Source organism: Saccostrea cucullata, unplaced genomic scaffold (assembly GCF_032062105.1).
Source record: "Saccostrea cucullata isolate Sc308-1 unplaced genomic scaffold, CSIRO_AGI_Scuc_v1 ctg18122, whole genome shotgun sequence".
Classification (NCBI taxonomy): Eukaryota; Metazoa; Mollusca; class Bivalvia; order Ostreida; family Ostreidae; genus Saccostrea; species Saccostrea cuccullata.
In genome coordinates, this window is record NW_026925876.1 from 144 (window position 1) to 10,464 (window position 10,321).

Consider the following 10,321-nt stretch of genomic DNA (forward strand, 5'->3'; position numbering starts at 1 on the left):
TTCAATAGAATTGATTAAAAATTGTTTCATAGCTTTCACTTCGCATCATACTTAGCGTCTGCTGTGGTGACGAAAACTGGAAAAATGCAGTACGTATTCATTTCGCATGTTAGGTAAGTAGGCTCGGGAAAGGACACAAAGGTTGGATTTGCCAGAAAAAAATTCTTACAGTAGTCAGCTATAAGGACTTAACCTTTCAGAAATAACTCAAATATGTTCAAATTCTTATTTTTGATACAAACGCTTTTGAATTATTTTGATTTTATATAATTAAATTATAGTTCCTTAGAGAAGTCAGACTAAAAAGAAAGTTTCATTATGAGATAAAGAAGGTGAAAGTAACAAAAGTGTTTCGGTCTAACAAGAAATCTACCAACAATGTAATACAAAACTAAGAGCAAGACATAAAACACTGACACAGAGTTTGGATCAGATGCATTATCATCCCCCTGTTGACCGATAACACCCGCTGTGGGCCCTATGTTTTGAACATGTAAAGGAAAAATTCTGTAGACAAATTTAGTATAAAGAATTATCTAACAATTGCAACAAGTATGAAAAGCATCGTCAAAAAATGATGACAATAAAATTTATCTAACCATAACCCTAATCGTTTGATTTTAAAAAGAAGTTGTTGGAAACCCGCTTACATCAACGGATCTATCAGGAGTTTGACTCGTCTTATTGTCCATGGAAATGCCAACAGTTTTCAAAAGACTTTATCTCCGAAGATTTTATAAAATGTTGTAAATGCAAAACTCTAGCATCCTTTAAATCTCACCGTCAGAGTACATGTACTTGAATTAAGAATTTGGGTCATTTTTTTAAAAAAATCATTGCAATGATTACCAATAACAATGAAAATTATTAACTTCAATTTTTACTAAAAGCAGTTGGTTGAATTATGATATCAAAAATCCTTGCTTTTAATGAATTATTGGGAATGATTGTATGAAATGTAGAAAAGGTGTACGTTTTGATGTTATTAACTTCGGAAAATTTTTGTGATTTTAACATTTTCTAAATGTGTTTTTTTTTAAAATTGTTTTTGAGAATCCTTGTCTTGATTACATATTATTTAGAGTCTGTTGTAGCACAGTGTGTATTAAAGTTTACCCTTCATGTAGAGTAAATATCTTTGGAAGAAGTATAGATACGGCGTTGGTAGCCCTTTTCCTGGACCCACAATGTATCTTTGTTCGTAAGAATTTTAGTATGTTTAATAAATCAGTATATATAGCATAGTTCTTGCTCAATTTGGGTGAACTGGAATGTCGAGTTATTAGTCTCTGAAATGTGATTTTGAAAGATCTCACCTTTCGAGAGTGAACCATGCGTTTGAATTGGATTTCCAAAAATACATGTACAATTAAATTGTGATGTTCTTCTAAATTACAATATAATAATAAGCCTCACAAATGATGACCATATTGATTGCGCCCATGACAAAAGGGTCCTTATGGCATTTTTGCTAAAACAGAGAAATAACGTCATAAAGATGTGACGTTGCAGACGACGGTGAACTTCGACATGTTCGACGTAGATTTTTTTCTATCCACGTGTTTTTGACCTTTGACGCATCCAGAGTTTTTATCGCTGTTTCCAACATGTGGAATTTATTTTCAATTATAAATTCATTTAATCAATATCTAAAAATTCCTAATCCACTGATTTTAATAGATATAAATATTACATTAAATCATTTAGAACTGGTTTCTTAACAAGCATTATTAAATACGTCTCTTTAATACCAATGGTTTTCCTATACATGCGTAAGTAAATGCATGTATAGAAGCTACATAGACAAGGCGTTTCTGATAGCATATTGAACCTTTATACTCTAGATAAATTTTATTTACATATTTATACCATTTTAAGAATACATCTTAGACAGGGTATATCGTAAAAAATATTGCAAAGGAAAATTGTCTTCCTACTTCTTTGAGAACCGCTCCCCCACTCTCAAATATACATCGCGATCGCGTCGATCACTTGTAAACATTGATTCATCGGTGCATACTGCTTAAAATTATCAATCCTACAAGTATTAAAACTGCTAGGAGAGTTTGTAACTTTTTGAAAAAGTGCTTTGATATTAGGAAAGAAAACCTTCAACAAACCTGATATGCTTTCTTTGATATTTTATTTTATTTATGTTAATTGTTGTATTCATGACTATATGCCAATGTATGATGGTGTTGTCAATAAATGAATTGATTGATTAAACTGTTGTTAAATTGTTTGTACAAATGTTGAAACTTAACATACATCTTCCACGTTTTTTTTTTTTTTTTTTTTTTTTTGTTTTTTTTTTTTTTTACAAATCTAGCAAGAATGTGTAAGAACAAACGTGAAGATTATTTGTATTTTCTATAAATAAAAATAGGAGGGATAACTCTGATGTCAACAATCGATGTAACAGGGGTACCAGACAGGGACATTCATTATTTTAATTGCGTACTTTTTCACATTTCAGCTTCATTTTCTCCGGGATTATAAAAGACATATTTTATAACCAAATAAAAAAAAACTTATAATCGTCATTATAATTGTGAATTTTTAAATTAAAAAAATATTGTTGTACTTTGGGAATAAGGTTAATGTAGAAAAAGGAAGAACAAAGAAAAAAAAAAGAAAACTGCAAAATTGAACAGACTTTAATTTTTTTTGAAATCTCTTATCTATAACTTTTTTTTTTTTTGCATGAAATAATTTCATGACGAATTGCATTAAAAAAAATAATAAACAGGTAAAGCGTCTACTTTATAATCAATTCATGATTAAATAAATTAAAATTTAAAAATGTTGTTTTGTCTTATATTCTTGTTGCACAGACACTTCAATTTAGAGAAATTAAAACAAGCAAAAAACATCCGAATGAAAAAAAAAATGTTCTTGATGTTCTAACTTTAATAGAGCTGGTCAAGCAAATCTGCTGAGAGAGAGAGAGAGAGAGAGAGAGGATGTATTGGGTAGATAAAAATATTTATATTGAATCTATTTAACTAATATTGAGAAATGTGAAACTCTATTGAAAAAGATGAGTTTTCAAAACAAATGAAATAATAAATGAAAGAAATTATCATTTTTGTTCTCTAAACTATATATACATGTAAAACTATTTATTTTCAAGGTCTCCAAGTTTAATATACATGTAACTCTTTGGTACTTACATGTTTTTTTTTCATACGGAGTTCAATTGTTTTAAGCATTATCTGCAAATTAATTCTTTAAGCCATGCCGAACTTTGTCTTTCATAAAAGCTGGATCAGCATTGAATGTCTCTTAACAGATCAATTATCATGCTAAAAACACAATCATCACTGAAGCACCATGCAGGCACGTTGCATCGTTTTTGAGAAAGGGGGGGGGGGCGCGGGGCAGGCAGAGATTTTTTTTTTTACTTCCCCGAAAATGTTGACAAGCAAAAAAAAAAAAGGTTAAAGTTGCACAAAGTCGAAAATCGTATTTCGTGGGGAGGGGGGGGGGAGTGAAGGGTCAGGCCCCCCTGCCTGTTGCTACATGTACGTCCCTGGGCACAGGACCAGAATGGAATTTATACTATTTAAAACTCACATTATAGAATAAAATTAGAAAACAACATTGGAATGAAGGGGATTTTTAATTAGGTCATAAATAATATGATGATTTTCTGAGATGTTTACATCCCTACAAAAATCTGACATTTCAAAGCTCAGCTAGTTCACAGACAATTGTCAGGAAATATATTATACAAAGAGTCATATTCAACTGACTGTATATTTAGGCATAAACAATTACATGTTATTAATCTTTAACCCACCCCTACCCCAACAAAAGCTATACATATAAACCGTAAATGGCATCTTTAATTTAATTCTATGGGAATGCTAGCAGCTTCTAAAACCCTCCATTTCATAAAATAAAACCAGATTGTTTTAATTTTAGGGTATCATTATATACATGATTAACAATACTGAATTCATAGCAATTTAGTTCCAGGCTGATCAGTGTTTATGATCGCTGTGCGATTTTGAAAATGGCAATTCTCAGAATTAAAGGTACAAATATAAAATGAAGAATAATAGGCAGCATTATTTCAAACCTAAATGAAAAAAGTGAATCTGCGAGTTGTAGGGTTAATGGTACTGGGTGCACCTAAAACTTTTGAAGTAAAAAAAAAATTTTTTTTTTTCATTTATTTTAACTCGTGTTCACAAGAATTGTAAGTTTCTGCCATTTAGATTTTTTACACCCCCTCCTTCACCATCATACACATAATCCTACAAATGTTAATCCTGGGTTTATCTATTGTGTAAATGATTGCGGATTATAACTTTTTCATTTGTTTGTAAAATTTCCACCTTAATATTAAAATATTTTTACTGCTAGACTGAAATATATTTCGTGTATCCTTTATATTTTCAAAAATGCAGTGTCATTATTGACCCAATGCAGACAGACAACCTTATAGATGCAGTGAATCAACCCGAATTTCCTTTTTATTTACTGTCTAATATGTATCGTAATTTACAAGTTACATGTACCACGCTTCACAATTTTTCTGTCTTTATATAAAATTTAAAAAGAAAGAACAATCAAATAAATTTTCACTTCGCAGTAGCATTTAGGTAGCGTAATGTTGTAATTAAAAACAAAATAATTTTCACATATATGGTTACTTAAGATATATCGTTTATGCTGAAATCTTGACCTATCGAGAGCAACGTTTAAATCAAAATAATTTTCAAATGAATTCTACAGGCTTATCAAATGACTCTTGCATGGATTACCAGTAAACATTTTGTTTGAGAAAATAATTGTTAAAAAAAATGAATGGATGTTAGCCCGCTGTTCAGGTTTCCCCCTGGTGTAATAAGAAAAGTGAAATGTAAAACAAACACTCACTGATGAATCCATAATACTGTATCACTATTTAAAAAATTATTAATAATTAAAAGAGACAATGAGATAAAAATAATGTGCATGGAAAAATATCAAATATTACACAACTATTAATCACCGTAGTAAAATTACAGAAGAAAATCATTTAAAGTTCACTCTGAAAACGTTTGACGTTGTTGAAAAACATGACGCCATTATTAACCTGTTAAAGAATATTTGATAAAAATGAAGAAAAAACCTACTTAGAGTAGACGTCAGGACCATAAAAATTCATATTTGACAACTTCTAACCTTACACTATCAGAATCCGTGAAAAACTCAAAATGCATAAAAATTGCCATAAGGACCCTTTTCACATGGGCGCAATCAATTATTATTTCACGCTTTGTCTATTTGAACACAACATATTATCCATGTATAATTTTCAAATCTTTAATCACCTCAGATTTAGTTTAAATAGTATGATAGATGGTTTACATGGTGCCGTTTAATTACTTCGTAAAAGGATTCTTTAGTATATTTCTTAAACAATCCATTCTGTCAAATTCTGCCCTTTTCATATTTAGCCCTACGTCTCTCTATCTCTCACTTTTTTTTTACCTCTTTCTCTCTCTCTTTGTACTACTTACAATCACCGCTGGCTTAGATCCTGGTATGAATATGTTTTCTAAAATGAAAGAACAAAATCTATACTTGTAATTCGATAAACTTTGCCAATAAACTCCGACGGCTGCACAAGATTTCTTACTCTCTTCTCTAGAAAGACATTGATAGGTATAATATGATATCCATAAACTATATCCAGATTCTATTAGCACATTAATTGTCGTAGGTTTAATGAAAAAATTTATACTTTCATTTTCGGTAAGCAGCCTCGTTCAAAAGTAAAACATACACACTGTATGTATTGTCAGTCCGTGCAGTTGTGGTGACAACATCATTTAACAGTTGAACGCTCCTGGTGAATCGTAAGCATCAACAATAACAGAACTCGTGCCCTGTTTACAAAAACTATGTACATTTCATGGGTGCGATTAATTTGCTAAACTCTGCACACAGTACTTAGCGCGGAATGACGATACTTATGAAGGGATTGTGCTTTCTAACATTTCTACTCTGAATATAATTGTTTTTCTGGATTAAATTTCTAATATTTTTTTATTAATTCACAACAAGATTTCCACTTTTCCTAAGTATTAGGAATAAAAGTAAAATTTGTGAGAGCAAGGATTTGTCAATCAAACCTATTTAAAGATTTGAACTTTCAATAACTTTAAGATGGAATAAAATTTTTAATATTTTTGTGCGAAATGCTATTGAATAATTATGTAATTCTTGATGTTGTACATAAAGTAAAACTATCAACTTCAAATCTGTGTTCATGCACCTTTAACATTAATGATATTGATCTATCAAAAGCTTTTATTGTAAAGCAAAGGTAAACATTCTTTTAAGCAACAATTTACAGAAGAAATATGAATCACAGTTCGCTGGTATATAACACATTTTTTAGGGTTAAAATCTGCCATTACTGATACAAAAGTGTCATAGAAAATGAAATTTAGAGGGAAACGTTGAATGGCACAAATATAAAGTTATCTGGATTGTTAGATAACTAATTTTCCCCTAAAATGGTACAACAATAACTATTTTAAAGTTTATATGTACGAACCTTTTATCTCATCCGAAAGCATTGCATATCTACTGTGCTTCTTCTGTTGAAAAAAAATGATAAAAAAAATAATATTAAACTACATACTGTATCTCTTACCATTTCTTCTACATGTACTTTTTACAATTTTAAAGCTTCAGTATGTTATTAATTAATAATGTTTAACGTTATTAGATATAACATTTATTTCAATTCCATTTTTTCCCCTAAAGCATTTTGATCTATATTACCAATAAACAGAAAAAATTTAAAAAAAAAAAGCGTGTTAGTTTCAAAACGGGAGCATTTGATTTTGGTTATAATTCCTTAATTTTTTTTAATTCCATAATTACATGTACCCTTGATTATCCTCAGCATTTACACATATAATGTGATGTCCAACATCTTTCTTTTGTGGAGACCATCTTATTGATATGAAGGCTGCAGCAGGACTGATGTGGGTTGCGCTTTGGATTCCACATGGTGAGCTAGTTTCCCATCTACTCTTAGAATATCAAATCTTGCCACTTTTCTGCGAATTAATTTTTTATGCTTAAATTTTTGCTTTGTAGATACAGAATAAATTCCTCCCAATCACTTTAAGGTCAAGATCTAGTAAATGAATTTATAATAACTTTTTCAGTGCTAAATCCATTATGACGTCATAATCACTTTAAACTTTTTTTTCCCGTACTTTAGGGCTCTAATAGAATTACGTAAAAAATAAAGTATTTCCATGGAATTCAATTTGAAATCAGATAAAAAGTAGTCCCATACCTATCTTAAATTTGACATTTTTTTAAAAGTAGAGACTAAAACATATAAATTACCGTTTTCTGAAAATCTGTTGGAAATTTGGATACATTTTCTTTGCCTGATATGGAAAAAAACTCCCATTTTCAATACTGGTTTTCTTAATTTTTCATTAAAATACAGTCTAAACTATGGTTTTTCATCTTGTTTTTCTGCAAATTATGCCCCGAAACATATATTTTGACCAAGCTAATATTATAAAGCATCATTAAAGGAATTAATTTCTTAAATTTGAAAAATCTGTAATTCCATTATGATCTTGACCTTAATGTCTTTTTCTGACCTAGAAATTTTAAAAGTACAAACGACTACCAGAAAGCAGGTTGCTTTGCCAAAGAAAACTTGCCTTTTCTAGATTTCTTTTCCAATAGATATCTAAATTTCAATTTTGAGTAACTTGGTACATGTACCTTTTAGTTATTTTACTATTAAACATTTCAGTCATTTGCGTATAATGTGGTTAACAATGTTTATAAGGTAATGTGACTTTGTAAATTAAGTACAAATTGAAATGCTTTAAATTTTTTGATCCCCGTTTGGTCCCCGGGGATCCGGGTTAGAATAGGTCCTCAGTACCCCTTGCTTGTCGTAAAAGGCGACTAAATGGGGCGGTCCTTCGGATGAGACCGTATAAACCGAGGCCCCGGTCACAGCAGGTGTGGCACGATAAAAATCCATCCCTGCTAAAAGGCCGTAATGCCGAGCATAGGCCTAAATTTGCAGCCCATCACCGGCAATGGTGACGTCTCCATATCAGTGAAATATTCTGGAGAGGGACGTTAAACAGTATGCATTCAATCAATCAATCCCATGTATCTGACATCCGGGTTTTAAAATAATTTTTTGAATTATTATACAACTGAAAACAGGGATCTTACACGTATGTCTATCAATTAGTACAAAACCGCGAAGAGAAAAAAAAGTTCTCTTCGTTAAAGAGTAGCGATCACTTAATCCCACTTCAGGAATGGAACATTGAGTCCTATAAATTGAGGTCCCCGTATGTGCTGGCACAGAACGACACCTCGGTTCAGCATGGCTATGAGTGCCAAGTATAGGTTCCGGTGTCTCAATATGGTGTAAAATTTTCGAAGGGGCCCATCCCAAAAAGCAAACTATAATTTTGTTTCCAATTTCTTTCCTCCTTGCAATTGATTAACCCATCTCCTGTCAATGAACAAAATGGACAGTCTCACAAATTTTTCCAAAATCTCACCCCTAAAAAAATGCAGCACATTTTACCAGATGATTGTTTTCAGAAGTGTTGGGCAATAATCTTAAACTATTTATATAATCACAATAGTTCATGTGTTGCCTTTAGCATTGCACGATTTTTAGAGACTATGTCTTTATCTGTATATTGTACAAGTTGAAAGGTATAAGTTTTAATGGTCAATGCCATATTTCAAAGCTACAGCAATGACAAAGTCATTGATTGACAGATGATTAACATCTCATGCAAGATTATTATAGTTTGCACTAAGTGTAAAGTTTCACGTTACGTCACGATCTTGTTGACAGCTGCGCTCAAGGTAAATTGTACACGCCTCCTAACCGCAAGCTTTACGACTGGAACTTTCTTCTTATCCCTGATTGGTTGCTCGTGCAACAGACTATTTCCAGTGTCAATGTTGATAATTTGAGTTGACCAATCACGTGAATTGTTTACGCTGGATGCATCCTACGAACAAGATCGTGACGTAACGTAAAACTTTACTCTTAACTGCAAACTATATTTCTCTCATCTGAGACGTCACTGTATATCCGTGAACGGCTTTAAAGATCTTTTACTCATAGTTATTGTACAGTGATAGTATACGAACCCCGGATGTCCAAGGTCCCTCCAAAAAGCAATGATTTCGATAGCTTTGAAAACGTACAAACCTGCCAATCGAGGCTTTTGCATACACCTTTACATTAAAATCCCCACCCACGTAAATCGTATACTGCATGTTGTTCATAGGAGTCGGTGGAATAAACTCAGGTGGGTCTGTCCTCCCAGTTATTTTAAAAAAACATCTACAATTTATTTTATTAATTAATAACATATTTAGCCTTAATAAGGAATACTATGGATATAGCATTATGTTGGTACATTAATATTTGTATTTAATTAAATAGAGGCTGCGCTCTATATTAAATATCGAAAAACAGCTTTAAAAATTGGCCGGTTTTGTAGACTTTTTCAGAATATAAGGAAATTGACACATTTCCTAACGTGATCATACATTGACTTGCCAGAAAATTACGTCTTCTTGTTAAATACGCTATCACTACACATCTAAGTGATATTTAATGATTTTTTTTCTTAAACTGAGCAGTTTCGGTTTATCATAAATTCACTTGGCCAATAAGGCCATTTCGGTCGCTATTTAATCGTTATACGTACTAAAGTTACAACTCTTCCAATGACGTTAATGTACGGCAGAAATGTTTTGCTTTGCGTTGACATGATCGTTTTGCTGTAGTCTTTCACAGTTACTGGTACTCCAAACGTATCGCCTTCCTTGAAATATCCTGGGTCTGCTTCAATTTCCATGACACATTTCTGATTTTTTTAATTAAATAAAAAAAATCTCTAAGATATCTCTTTAAACCTTAATATTCAGTCTAAGATACATGCAACATGCCAAAATTTGAAATGGGCAAAGGAACATATTCTAGCAATAGATAAATAATTAATCAAACATCAATATTGCTTGATTGGAACCATTGAAACAATCTTAATTTAATAAAGGGCGGTAGCATATTTATATGCTGATGATTGCAAATATACTGGAAAACTTACCATTCGATCAATAGCTAAGAATTTCCTTGTTTCTAAATCGATTAAAAGCCGTCCAAAGCCTAAAGCCTCGATATAACGAGCCCGGAGACAACGCACTACATCACCGTCATTGTCGATGGAGGGTAAATGTATTGTGTATCTCTTTCCTAGCTCTAAACTTTTGATGAAATAAAATAATTTATTAT

At 31.6% G+C, this 10,321-nt stretch overlaps 1 long non-coding RNA gene across 1 annotated transcript; it reads right to left on the bottom strand.

Moving 5' to 3' along the window:
- Positions 1–7,015: 7,015 nt before the first annotated feature.
- LOC134269930 (uncharacterized) lies at positions 7,016–10,289 on the bottom strand. Its single transcript, XR_009992681.1, has 4 exons — positions 10,137–10,289; positions 9,738–9,896; positions 9,233–9,367; positions 7,016–7,067 (listed from the first exon to the last, which is right to left on the bottom strand). It is a non-coding gene; the product is annotated as an uncharacterized LOC134269930 (long non-coding RNA).
- Positions 10,290–10,321: the final 32 nt, after the last annotated feature.